Raw genomic sequence first — 15,000 nt, 5'->3', positions numbered from 1 at the left:
AAGTCGCCCTTGTTGATCATCTCGCTCGACAACAATGTCTCGCGCGCTCTGAGCCAACGAGCCACTAATTCTTATGGCACGCGTGCATGCACGCCTGCGTTCAAGCAAGCCATTCATTTTCACACGCTCATTTTTATGCGCTTTTTTTTACACACTCGTATTTCCACACTCATTTCCACACTCATTTTCGTACACTCATTTTCACACTCATTTCCACACTCATTTTCGTACACTCATTTTCACACTCATTTCCACACTCATTTTCGTACACTCATTTTTGTGCACTTTTTTTTCGCGCACTCGCTTTTGCACACGGGTTTTCGCACACTCATTTTCACACACTCGTATTTACACACTCATTTCCACACTCATTTTCACACACTCATTTTCGCACACTCATTCTCTTTCATGTTCGGGTTCACTCTCACTCGCTCTCCCTTTTTTTCTCTCACTTTCCCACTCACGGTGTCTCACTCATTTTCACATACTCATTTTCACACACTCATTTTCATACGCATATTCTCTTTTATTTTCGGGTTCATTCTCACTTGTTCTCTTTTTGTCACTTTCTCCGTTTTGGTTTCGTTTTCTCAATTTTTCTCTTTTTCAGTTTCTGTTTTTGTTTTGCTCATGTTTTCTCCGTTTTCCTTTTTTTCATTTTCTGTCTCTTAATCTCATACTGTTACCCTCGTGTTCTCTCTCTCTCTCTCTCTCTCTCTCTCTCTCTCTCTCTCTCTCTCTCTCTCTCTCTCTCTCTCCCCTCTCTCCCTCTCTCTCACTCTCTCTCCCTCCCTCCCTCTCTCCCTCCCTCCTCCCCCTCTCTCTCCCTCTTTCGTTCATTCACTCTTACTGTTTTGTTCTCACTTTAACTGTCACTCTCTTTAACCCTCACTCACTCCCACACTCACTCACTCTTTCAGTCTCACTTTGACCATCACTCACTCACTCACTTGTTCTTTCTCATTTTGATGTTCTCTCTCTCTCTCTTACACACACACACACACACACACACACACACACACACACACACACACACACACACGTGCACACATACACACACACATAGTTCGCAAGTACGTTACTCTACGGGACGAAGAAGTGAGTTACCTGGTCTTTATCAAGAGAAACACTCGGCACGGTCAAACAACTTCACAGTGGTCTTCGTCCTCCTCCAAAGGCTCGTCCTCGAGAGAATCTTGTCCTCGGGAGAATCTTGTCCTCAAGTTCGATATCACCGTGAGAAGCCACCTACCCACCAACCAGCCTTGCGCGCGCACAACTGAGTGTCTGGACGGGCGAAGGAGGGCTTTTATGTGAGCGGCGACGAAAAACGTTCGTCCCAGAACCCCGCGCGATCTGTCAGTCTCCCCGGCGCGGCGCCAGATTCGGGGACAGTCCGGTGGCGGCACACTAAGCATTTCTCGCTAGCGTGCTACTTGCTTTTGTTACTTCGTTTGATCTGAAATGACTTCGGTTACTTTTTTTTTTTTTTTTTTTTTTACGAATTTCCGAATTTCAAATAATTCTTGCGACCTAGAATATTGTAATCGAAGTCGTTTCTACTCCAACGAAGTAGCAAATGCAAATAGCATGCTAGCTTAGTGTGCCGACACACTTAGACTTGTGACCATTCCACCTTATGGATGTAATTATAGGTTTAAGATCAACCAATCTCTCCATCAGGAAGTTTGTATTCGTGCGTGTACGTAAGTACGCTAGCAGATAATTGTACGCACGCACGGACGCACACATATTCTATGCGCATACAAGAATATGTCCGTGTATAAATTTAATTGGAATTGGATTTATTCAGTCCTGATAAAAACAAAATACAAGTGTCAGTCAGATGTGCACTTGATATATTTGAAATTCGCTTGTGTAGTTTTGAGATACACACACACATGTATATATATATATATATATATATATATATATATACATTATATATATATATATATATATATATATATATAAACAGAAATGTAGTAGCACATTTGTAAACTACACACAGGAACCCACAGTCGGAGAAAGAATAAACTTCGAATAAAGAAAAATCCTATATTTCGGCTATCAACTGTAGCCCTCTTCAGGAAAGTACATAAGATAGAGAACAGAGGGGACTTATAAACTACAGTAAGAAGAGATGTGGACAGTTGACCTCACTCAGGCGCGGGGCAAACTGGGGTGGCGGAGGAGGGAGGAGGTGAGGAGAGGGGAGGATGTAGCGTCCGCACCAACTTGGCTACTGCTGCGCGTGAGATTATGTCAGGTGTCCACTGCCCTTTAGAAATATTAATATTAGGGCATTCCTCAATTAATGCTGATTCGACTATTTTCCTCCTGAAACCGCAGTGGGACTTGAACACTAATCTGGCCTTACCCCAGTCGAAAGAATGATTCTTATTTTTGACATGAAGAAATACAGCCGAATTTTCTTGCCCATACCTAATTGACCTTTTATGTTCTGCCAATCTAGTGTTCAGGTCTCTCCCGGTTTGACCCAAGTAAACTAAATCACAATCTTTGCAGGGCAAACAATAAACACCAGGTGACTCAACTTCCTTCGGTTTTTGTTGAACGTTCACAATTTGCTTACGCACGGTGTTAGGATAGTGATAGGCAATAGTGAGACGTTCATGAGGAAACAATTTAGTAGAAGAACTGATGGTATTATTAAATGGAATTTTTAAAATGTCCTTAAAGGAGCGGTGAAAACTTGAGGGGACAGAAGTTTTAAAATGGTTGGCCCTAGCCTTACTGAGGTCTTGTTCTAGAAACCAAGTTGTATATGCCAACTTCTTAGGTTGACATTTGATCACCTCAATCTCATGGTCCAGAAGTTGAGGACTGCAAATCCTGAAAGCCCTCAAAAATACGAATGATTCTTTCGACTGGGGTAAGGCCAGATTAGTGTTTAAGTCCCACTGCGGTTTCAGGAGGAAAAATAGTCGAATCAGCATTAATTGAGGAATGCCCTAATATTAATATTTCTAAAGGGCAGTGGACACCTGACATAATCTCACGCGCAGCAGTAGCCAAGTTGGTGCGGACGCTACATCCTCCCCTCTCCTCACCTCCTCCCTCCTCCGCCACCCCAGTTTGCCCCGCGCCTGAGTGAGGTCAACTGTCCACATCTCTTCTTACTGTAGTTTATAAGTCCCCTCTGTTCTCTATCTTATGTACTTTCCTGAAGAGGGCTACAGTTGATAGCCGAAATATAGGATTTTTCTTTATTCGAAGTTTATTCTTTCTCCGACTGTGGGTTCCTGTGTGTAATATATATATATATATATATATATATATATATATATATATATATATATATATACATCATATATATACATTATATATATATATATGTATGTATGTACTGTATGTATACAAACACACACACGTATGCATGGTTTCGACATTGAATAAATTGTTACACACATACACACACATACACACACACACACACACACACACACATATATATATATATATATATATATATATATATATATATATATATATATATATATGTATATATATAATATACATATATATGTACATATTTATTATATATATATATATATATATATATATTATATACATGTGTATATATATATATATGTATATATATATATATTATATACTTATGTATACATATATATACATATAATGTATATATATATATAATATATATATATACATATATATGTACATATTTATTATATACATGTGTATGTATATATATGTATATATATATATATATATATATATATATACATATATATGTACATATTTATTATATACATGTGTATGTATATATATATATATATATATATATATATAATGTGTTTATGTGTGTATACACATACGCACACACACACTATATATATATATATATATATATATATATATATATATATATATGTGTGTGTGTGTGTATGTATGTATGTATGTATGTATTGACACACACACACACACGTAAGCTTCGTACCACAGTGTAACGTACTTACGAACTTTATGTTTGTATGTGTGTGTGCGCACACACACACACACACACACACACACACACACACACACATATATATATATATATATATATATGTATGTATGTATGTATGTATGTATACAAACACACACACGTATGTTTCGTACCACAGGGTAACGTACTTAAGAACTTTTGTTTGTGTGTGTGTGTGTGCGTGTTTATACACACGCACACACACACACACAAACACACACACACACACACACACACATATATATATATATATATATATATATATATATATACATATAGGTATGTATACACACACACAAACACACACACACACACACACACACACACATATATATATATATATATATATATATATATATATATATATATATATATATATACATATACACACATGTGTACGTACATATACATATGTACACATGTATATACATACATTATATATATATATATATATATATATATATATGTATAAAATATCTGTGTGTATTCATTCCATGTGTCCAAACCACCCCAATACTCTTTCATCAGCTCTATCTGCCATCTCGTTTTCCACTCCCGCTCTCCTCTTCACCTACTCGTTTCTCACACTGTCAAACCTAATAGCCCCTACCATACTTGTCAGACATTTCATCTCAAATATATTCAGACTTTTCCTCTGTACCTCTCTTAAGTTCCAAGTCTCTTCCCCGTTGGCCCAATCAACCCTTCATACAATCTGTTCTTTGCATTCATTCCCTGATATCTATTTTTCATTATACTTTTTAATCCAAGGTATTTACTTGCTTTCTCCTATCGCATATCTTCCCAAACTCCGTCTTTGACTCTCTTAATTCCCCTCTGACCCTGCCACAAGCACAGTCTCGTCAGCAAACAACAACTGGCTCACCCCGCACTTATCTCCATTTTCTTGAACCATCTCCAGTCCCCAGCCCATTACCCTCGCCTTTACTTCCTGCACCAGCCTGTCCATGTACACATTGAACATCCATGACGAAATGACACATCCCTAACGCAGTCCCACCTTTACCTCAAACCACTCGCTCACTCTATTTCCAATTCTAACACGGGCACTACTACTCTCGTAAAAGCTTACGACTGCCTTTAACGGCTTTCCCCCAATCCCTATATGTATAAACCTTCCCATAGTGCCTTCCTGTCTTACCTGTCATAAGCTTAATCCAAATCTTAGACCCCCCAAAAATAATCCTTACCTTTTCCTAAAGATTTTTCACATATCTGCCTTACCACAGAATCTGATCCACGCAACCCTTACCTTTCCTAAACCCACACTGTTCCTTATCAGTTACTACCTCTGTACATCTCCTAAGCCACTCAATTCAAATCCTCCCATAAGCCTTCCCAACTACACAAACTACAAACTAATCCCTCTGAAACTACTACACTCATACTATATATATATATAATGTGTGCACACACACACACACACACACACACACACACACACACACACACACACACACACACACACACACACACACACACACACACACACACACACACACATATATATATATATATATATTATATATATATATATATATTATATGTATATATATATATATATATATATACACACACATGATGGTTTATGTGGGTGGTTTCGTGCGAATGTGTGTAAAAACTTGGGCAGGATATTTTTATTGAGTCATGTTTTAGTGAAAACTGCATTATTGTTCTCTCTCCCTCCCCCTCCCTCTTTCTCTCTCTCTTTCTCTCCATCTAACCTTCTATCTATTTCTCTGTTTTATCGTCTTTATAATCTTAGGCCCTCGTCCTTGCAATTCCATTGTTTTCTCTAATGTGAAGGATTTTGTATATTTCTAATTTATTAACACAAAAGTAATTGATTGTTTCATTATTTTCTTTATATTCTTTAACGGGACACCTGTTGATTTTCAAGGACGACGATTAAAGAAAAATTAAGTTCAATTAGAAAAAGGTCTTTTTGTGTTCGAATCTTCAAAACTTCGAAGTTTTATGTGTGACCACCACATCATGAAGTTTTTCTCCATCTTTGATATGTTTTGTCTACTTTGAAAGAACTTTATGACGAGTTTTTGTTGGTCCTCTTTTGGTGTCTTGATTTCTTTGTAGTGTTACGGAAAACGTTTTGTGGTTAAAGAGTGTCTTTGTAGTTTGTTTGTTTTGATACTAGGAAATGAATACCAAAACTCAGCTGGTCCCATGTTTTTTACTTTAAGAGAGAGAGAGAGAGAGGTGATACACACGAAGACTTTCTTTTTAACAACGATTATATGAAAGACAGGACTCCACGAGCATAGCTCCTCTCCTTTTACAACTAGATAAATACACACAAACTCACACACTTGTAAGTGTGTGTATATAACATAAATATACACATGTACGGAATATGTATACATATTTCATATACCCAGTCCTTTATTTCTGGAGACCTTTTCAGAAGTCAGGAAGGTCATGCAGTCACGAAATGGGACCGTGCAAGAACCTGGCTGGCATTTTCAACTATGGACGAGCCCATAGGTAGCTGAAAATTTCAGCTGGGCGTTGTCCGCCCTCAAGGCAAAGAGAAATAAGTCCCCTCAACTTGGAACACAATCTTAAGTACCGTTTGGAAAGGGTTAATAGGATTTTTTTTATGTATTTATGCTTCGCTCCTTCCGTGTCGGGTGCCACGTGCTGTTGTCGTTCCTTAGACTCTCTCGCCGAAGAGTCCCGTCTCCCTGAAGAACGCAATGGCTGGAACGGGAGTTTTCAGAGCTGGGCGCGTTCCTCGGTGCGTTCCGCTTTAGGTTGGCCGCGGTTAGTGCTCCCAAAACTATTAAAGCTTAAGAGACATGTTCATACCGAAATAAAAGTCCGGTAGGTCACAAACTGTACCAAAGAAAAATTTCGTAGGCCACATACTATACCGGCACATATATTGCTTTAATGTTTTGGGAGCGCTAACCGCGGCCAAAGTAAAGCCGAACGCACCGAGGAACGCGCCCAGTTCTTTTTTTTTTTTTTTTTTCCTCACAGATCCCCCATAGAATATATTTTGTGTTCTTAGCATGCCTAATTATGTACAAAGCAGTTTTCCATAATGTATTGTGTAGTGTAGGGTGAAGTGTTACATCCTGGACTTATGTGCAATGCGATCATCCAGCTGGTAGCTTAGAAGGGGTGGAATTGTGGCCGCACCACATCCTGGCCAAGTGGATTCTGTCCTATCGGGGGAGAGAGGATTCAGAGAGATGGATATCAGGGGGTCGGGCCATGTGTTGTTCTAGCTAGCGTTTCCCTGTCGTTAATTGTCTCTATAGTATACTTTACATAGTATGCACAATAGCACTGATTGAATATATTGTATCAGTAACATTGTTCTTGTAGAGGATGCTGAACATAAGAATGGAGAAGACTGCAAGAGGCCATAAGGCCTACACTAGCTAGTACTATGTTCCTTAACACATGTCATCCCTCTCCATAATGTTATCTAATCTTCTCTTAAAACAACTAATTGTTTTAGCGCCCACTACATGGTTACTAGGTCTATTCTATTCGTTAACCACTCTGGGTAAATCAATTCTTGCCTGTTTCCTTCTTAAACTGTAAACAGGCCCTACACGACCAATATTATTGCGCAATATTTCGTATTGTACAATATTATTGACATTACAGAGATGGTATTGAAGAGGTACACGTGTTTGGCCCATCCTTTTGATGTCCTCAGTATATTGGGGCATTCTTCAGTACTACCCCTACACCGTCAATAATATTGTACAATACGGAATATTGCGCAATATTGTTGTAGATGTCAACATAGCGAAAAAGTTTCCTTTGGCTTCCTGATGTCCCTTCATCTGAATAAAATTGTTGGTTGATAGAATAAGAATACAAGACACGTCAAGCAGTTACGCAGTTGAGGAAGTGTGTTTATGGACGTCCTCTTGATGTCCATGCTGGCTTCGCCTTCGCTTAGTTGTGGGTTCGAATCCCGCGCTCCTTTCCGATTCCCAGCAGTGGGCAGGATTCGTTGTAACGGATTTAAATTAGACAAATTTAGGTTTAAGAAGGAAATAGGCAAGAACTGGTTTACCAACAGAGTGCTTAAAGTGATAATGTAGTGAACGCTGAAACTATTGGTTGTTTTAAGAAAAGATGAGATAACTTTTTGGATAGGGATGACAGGTGGTAAGGGACACGGAACTGTCTGTTGTAGGCCTTATGGTCTTCTGCAGTCTCCTCCATTCTCATGTTTTTATGTAATCGGAAGCGTGCTGGTCTGGCATTCCCTAGTTGTGGGTTCGAATCCCGCCCTCCTCTCCGACATAATAGGGTCGTGTTAATGGACGTCCTCTTGTTGTGTTTTGGTGGCGTAATGGGTAGCGTGCTGGTACGCATTTTCATCCAATATTCTAGTTACACAATAAAAACTTTGAATAGTGTGATTCACGTATGATGTTATTTAATAACAGAAGTGTCCTTATAGCGTCATCACACTGGGCTATTTTCCTCCAGCATATTCATATACGAAGCCCTCTGTGAGGGGCACCGTCTTAGCCTTCCGGTAGGGGGGAGTTTGTGACGTTAAACCATATCATCATCATCATCATATTCAATGACATTCAATGTAAATTGTCGAGAAAATAAGATAGTTTGCCGTGGTGATTTTACGGCGGAAAATGTGATGGAGGTGGGTGGTAACGCCGATGAATTGGAGGTTGAAGGAAAATAGCCCAGTGGGATAACCCCTGAGCTCATGATGCAGAGAAATAAGTTAGATTTTATATATTTATATAAGATATATTTATATAAAAATATTTATATATTTATACCATATATTCATCTATATTTGTATAAATATTTTACTAATGACCCACTTTCGGAGAAGAATAAGCGAAAGTAAAGAGATTCGTACAGTTCGATCACTATCTGTGATCGTCTTCAGCAGATGTATTACAGAGTGGAGAGAAGCATGTATATATACTCTATAACACATCTGCTGAAGAGGATCACAAATAGTGATCGAAATATACGGATCTCTTTATTTTCGCTTATTCTTCTCCGAAAGTGGATCATTAGTATAATTTGACCAATGGGCTACGACATTACTTTGTTGTATAAGTATATCATGTATCTATCTGGTCATTTTTAAAAGTGTTTTAATTGTACTTGAACGCTTAACATAAACGGGTACAGTTGATAGATCGTCTTAATCCAGTGGTTCTCAAAATGCTTCACGCCTTCTCTTCTTCAATAAATTCTCAACATTCGTGTGGCTCCCACCCCCCTTAATTTTTCTCCCAGATCCCACACCGCCAAAAAGGGTAAAAAAAAAAAAAAAAAAAAAAAAAAAAAATATATATATATATATATATATATATATATATATTAAAGTTAGTAATACATATACATACATATACCAAAGGCTTTTTTCACCCTTACACGGGGGGTAGCCAAAAAGAAAAAGGCATAGAAACCACTCCCACCCATTCCATCCCCTACATACTCCACTCCCCTCTACCCTCTTCCCTCCCTCACATCTTGGCACCTCCTGGACGACGGGTCATCCCTGCATCCTGTCCACTGCCCTGGTTCAGAAGCCGTGTCGCAAGACACAGCATCTAACTAGTAATAATAATAGTAATATTAATAAATATAATATTGATGAAGGGAAACCCTGTACTGTATTACAAAGTTGACAATCATCATTCTATGACTTCTGCTACGATAGAGAAATGGATTTTTTAAATTCAGATTTCTGACATTATATAGAAATGTATCATTTGTAAGAGCAGTCCATGACCCCCCCCCCCCAAAAAAAAAAAATATATATATCATGGCCGCCTTCGGGGTCCCTGTGGCCCTCAGGTTGAAAGCGACTGTCTTTATATCATTAATGATGGAGACAATTGAAAACTCCCTGCCGGTGGGGTGGGGGGAATGGAAGAACCAAAGATAAAGAAATAATAGATGAATAGATAAATAGAAATAAATTAATAGATAAAAAGATAACCCAGCTTCAATATTCTTACCGTGATATTAAAAAAACAGACTCCGGAATTAGTATAGAGAGAAATTTTAATGGGGATTACGTAATATATAGGTTGATTCTTTTATGTGTAATTGTATTAAAACCGATATTCTGATGTACAAGTAGTTCTAATCCCAGAAACAAGCTGTGAAAGGCATTTTATTTGATTTTTATTGTATATATTTATTTTATTCATTTATTTGTTTTATTTATTTATCATGTTTTATTATTCATTTATTTATTTGTTTATTTTTGTCGACTTTGAAAGCCATCTTCACTCAAAGAGTACCGGATTTTTTTTTTTTTTTTTTTTTTTTAGATGACAGTAGAAAATGACAATTATGAACACCTCTTAAATCATTCAGGCATTTTTTTTTATAATTTAAAAAAAGATATATCTGTGACTGAAAAATTATTAGCCAAAAGTTAAAAGATACAATGTCAATATTATTCTTAAAACGTATAAATTGTTTACGAAGTGAATTACTGGCGTATTTTTGTTTTCATTTTTTATTCTTTTATATATGTATATATTTTTCATTCTTAAAAAAACAAGAAATAAAATCGCGCTCACACTGTAGACACTTGATCCCCATTAGTCGATCTCATTCAGCTTTGGGAGAATTGACAGGCTGAATGAGGTGTGACATATCGTCACATTGACAAGTTTCCACGCCCGGCATCCGACACATTGTGCCCTCTGGTGACGTCACATACCGTCACGCTCCGTCACGCGTGAGTGATTACGCGCGCGCGGACGAAAACGCGCGTGTCTACTGCGCGCGAGGACGTAGATTAAAAAAGAGTTCCTGGAGGACTCAAGGAAGTCCTGTTTGAGGTCCTACAATGACCTGAGGCCAAGAAGCTGACGCCAGGAGACGCTTAAGGTACGTTTTACTTGGTACGATTATCGCTCAACGATGATCGTTTATGGCCCAACGATAGTCGTCAAACGATTTTCTATTTTTTTTTTTTTTTTTTTTCTTTGAGCTGCCTAACTTAGCCTTCCAACGCGCTTACCCAAATATGATGCCAGGTAGTAGCCTAATAATCGCAACAATCAAAACGTACCTTTAACGCGTAGAGATTGTCGGCGTTCCCTCAAGCTCACCCTGAATGGGGCATTAACCACATATTTTATTAAGTTAGTATTATTAGGTCTTTATTGACACCCCTGCTGTTCACTTATATATATATATATATATATATATATATATACATATATATATATATATATATATATGTATATATATATGTATATATATATATATATATATATATATAAATATATATATATATATATATATATATATATATAACTTACACTATCCCTCATATATTTCCTTTTGCCACCTTTACGCCTCAACTACGCCATGGATAGAAGCCCTGGGTATTTCCGACAAAGAACTAAGTACTCGGATGAACCCTTTAATTGCGTGGAATGGGGGGAATGAGAGGTCTCCTTATTCTGATTAAAAGCGTTTGCCTTGGGCAATTTTGTATCTATTTTATTTATTTTATCTTGTTTATTTATTTTATTTATATATATATATTTTTTCTTTTACAAAAGTCCTTCGTTCTTTACCGTTTGTTCAGGAAGTACTCAAGTACCCTAGGGGTCACACAAACACACGCTCGAGCTCACTTCGTGTGAAATCATCCATGAGAAACAAGGTTTTACCACGCCTTGGCAGCTGATATACGATAAGATTTTTCCATTGACTCAGTTGCTCCTTTTACCTGTGATAAGGTCGTATGAATACATTTGCTGGACTTAAAAAAAAATGCTGGACTTAAAAAAAAAAAAAAAAAAAAAAGAGCTGACAGTAAATATTGTAACAGCGGATACCATGTCGAACTCGTGAGCAGCCAATCGTGAGTTCGATTCCCGGGACCCGCTGCATGGTTCTTGCGTTGGTTCCCGACAACCCTGTCCAGGCGGGGAAGCGACCCAAACATCGGCCAAAAAATAAAAAACAGAGGTTTGCCGCGGCTGACGGCTTACCTTATCGGGTTTCTCACCTCCTACATCATATGGGCTATATGGTGATATATACAGGATATATATATATATATATATATATATATTTATATATATATACATATATATGTATATATATATATATATATATATATATGTATATAAATATGTATATATATATATTCATTATATATATATATATATATATATATATATATATATATAAACACTTCAGGTGGTTAGGAATCACTTAACTGAATAAACTCGCCTGGCGACAACACTGTTATGTTAAAGTACATTACACTCAGTGAATTACAACATGTGATGAAGAAGTCAGTATATTATAAAAACGCCGATGAATTTAGGGAAACTTGAAAAAAAAAAGCGTAAGGAAATTGGGTCATATTCTCGCTTCCTACTATTGTCACCCCGAAGATGAACCCGGGACAGGTTTGGAAACGTTTGAAACAAATTGTTTTATGGGAAAAAATATATGTATATACTCTGCCACCGAAGAGTTGGACCAAGGGCATGGTTCATTAAATTCCATGCTATAAAGCCCTCTGTAAGGGGCACCGTCCTAGCCTCCTAATAAGGTGGAGTTTCGCGACGTTAAATCGAATCATCATATGTATATATACATATATATATATATATATATAATATAATATACATATATATATATATATACATATATATATGTATATATACATATATATATATATATATATATATATACATATATATATATGTATATACATTTATATATATATATGAATATATATATATATATATATATATATATATATATATATATATATATACATATACACACACACACACACACACTTATGTGTGGACGAAAGTGGTAAGGCGTATTATTTTTTACGATTTGCATTTCAATCACTTTGTTTATGTCGCCGATTGTACCCAAGGTTCGGTCTTCGATCAAGATTATCCCTGAGATCGACCCAAGCCTCAGCCGGTCATGCTATGTACCAAAAGGTCTCCTTTTTTGTTCTACGGCTTCCGGAAATGGTCAGCAAGAATCGGGTTGGGAGTCCAGTAGCCCTGGAATTTCATTGACCAGAATGGAATGGGGAATTCTTAAGGAGGAAGGGTTTTTAAAAGATGCGCGTACACACACACACACACACACACACACACACACACACACACACACACACACACACACACACACACACACACACACACACACACACACACACACACACACACACACCTGCCCTGTCTAGATTTTTATACACCTGGAGTTAGAGTAAGCCTTTGATTCTGTTCCAAACTAAAGATGCAAAACTCGCATTGCACGGATGTAATAGGTGACCTAGATTGCTTTATCAATAATGATAATAATAATAATGATAATAATAATAATAACAGCAATGATAATAGTAGTAGTAATAATAATAATAATAATAATAATTAATAATAATGATAATAAATGATAATGATATTAATTGTAAGGAGCGCGTTGTTCTGAATGACAACATTTATAGTTGAGAAAATTAGTAGAATACCCCATTGCTCCATCGGATCACGTCTCTCCCTATTACACATAAATGATAGAACTTGGATTGAATCTATTCAAATTTGCTAACATATTGTGTAGTGATTGTGAATTGATTGACGTGCTCCGAAGGGATTTCTTCTTATCCGCTTCTTGAGTGGCGGGGCAGGGTAGCCATGTAACTGAAGCTGTGGGGATAAACCAACCTCGGTTGTCGGTCCCTGTTGTGGATGTCCTGTGTCTTGATGCATTGCTTCTGACTCGAGCAGTGGGCGGGAGCCAGGGATGACCTTTCATCCACAAGGAGCTAAGATGAAAGGGACAATAAATGGGTGTGGAATGGGTGGGAGTGGGTGCATGCCTTGGCTGGCTACCCCCATTATAAGGGGGAAAGCGTCTTCTGGCGTATGTATGTGTATATTCATCTACGTATATATGTATCTTTATATGTATGTATGTATAAATCTGTGTGGAAAAGCTAGTCATAACTCAGATCTATTCCAGACAAACTATTACAATTGTTTATAAAGGGGCTAATGGAGCCTCACCCCAGTAAGTGTTAAGTTACGAACACAAGTCTAACTTAACACTGAGTCATGTCCCGAAAGGTCTCTTGTCAGAAAACACTTTGCCGTGTCCATTGTCATGAGAACATACGGTCACGAGCAGAAGCCTCGACGGCCTCAAAGGGTCTGATTAAGTAATTAAGCCCGTCACGTTAATACCCTTTCCATTAGCCAGCGCCCCTGCGCCATATCCAAAATATCATCCCAAGTTTTCAAATCATTTCGGTGCCGTTCTCCCAGTAATGATCACGATTGATACCAACCCACCATCCGGTCTCTCGCCACCTGCTTTTATTATTGGGTTTAAGAAGGAAATAGACAAGGTCTGGTTTACCAATAGAGTGGTTGGCGAATGGAATCGACTTAGTAGCCATGTATTGAGCGCAGAAACTAGATGGGGATGATAGGTAGTAATGGACATGGAACTGCCTAGTGTAGGCCTTATGGTCTCTTGCAGTCTCCTCCAAGGATAAAAACGGTTTTTTATTGATGATGAATTACTAATAAGATTGTTGTTGTTCACCGAATGAGTTCGAAGTTTAGAGCAAAATAACGTAAAAATAAAGGAGGATGCAAGAGACCATAAGGCCTGCATTAGCCAGTTCCATGTCCCTTACCACCTGCCATCCCCATTCATAAAGTTATCTCATCCTCTCTTGAAACAACCAATTATTTCAGCGCTCTCTACATGGTTACTAAGTCTATTCCATTTGTTACCCACTCTATTGGAAAACAAGTTCCTGCCTATTTCCTTCTTAAACTTAAACCTTAAACTCCTTGACCGCTTCTGTGACTATACCTCTTCGTAGCCATACTATCCCCTGGAATACAACAGCTGTTCTTTGAAAACGCATTACTAATACGATCGTTGTTGTTGACCGAGAGGAAGTCCACTTT

At 37.7% G+C, this 15,000-nt stretch overlaps 2 protein-coding genes across 2 annotated transcripts in view; one reads left to right on the top strand and one right to left on the bottom strand.

Annotated features, from left to right (window-relative positions):
• The window catches only part of LOC143027557 (alkaline phosphatase-like), a 108,961-nt gene extending 107,587 nt beyond the window's left edge, over positions 1-1,374 (bottom strand). The window contains exon 1 of the mRNA XM_076188868.1: positions 1,108-1,374. The gene's annotated coding sequence lies outside the window, so the exon portion shown is untranslated. The remainder of the gene's footprint in view (positions 1-1,107) is intronic.
• LOC143027558 (DNA-binding protein SMUBP-2-like) overlaps positions 1-15,000 on the top strand; it is a 208,907-nt gene that overhangs the window by 140,467 nt on the left and 53,440 nt on the right. The window lies entirely within an intron of this gene.

This window comes from Oratosquilla oratoria, chromosome 8 (genome assembly GCF_046742065.1).
Source record: "Oratosquilla oratoria isolate Oo_2021 chromosome 8, ASM4674206v1, whole genome shotgun sequence".
NCBI classification, from domain to species: Eukaryota; Metazoa; Arthropoda; class Malacostraca; order Stomatopoda; family Squillidae; genus Oratosquilla; species Oratosquilla oratoria.
This window is presented reverse-complemented; position numbering and strand designations above follow the sequence as displayed.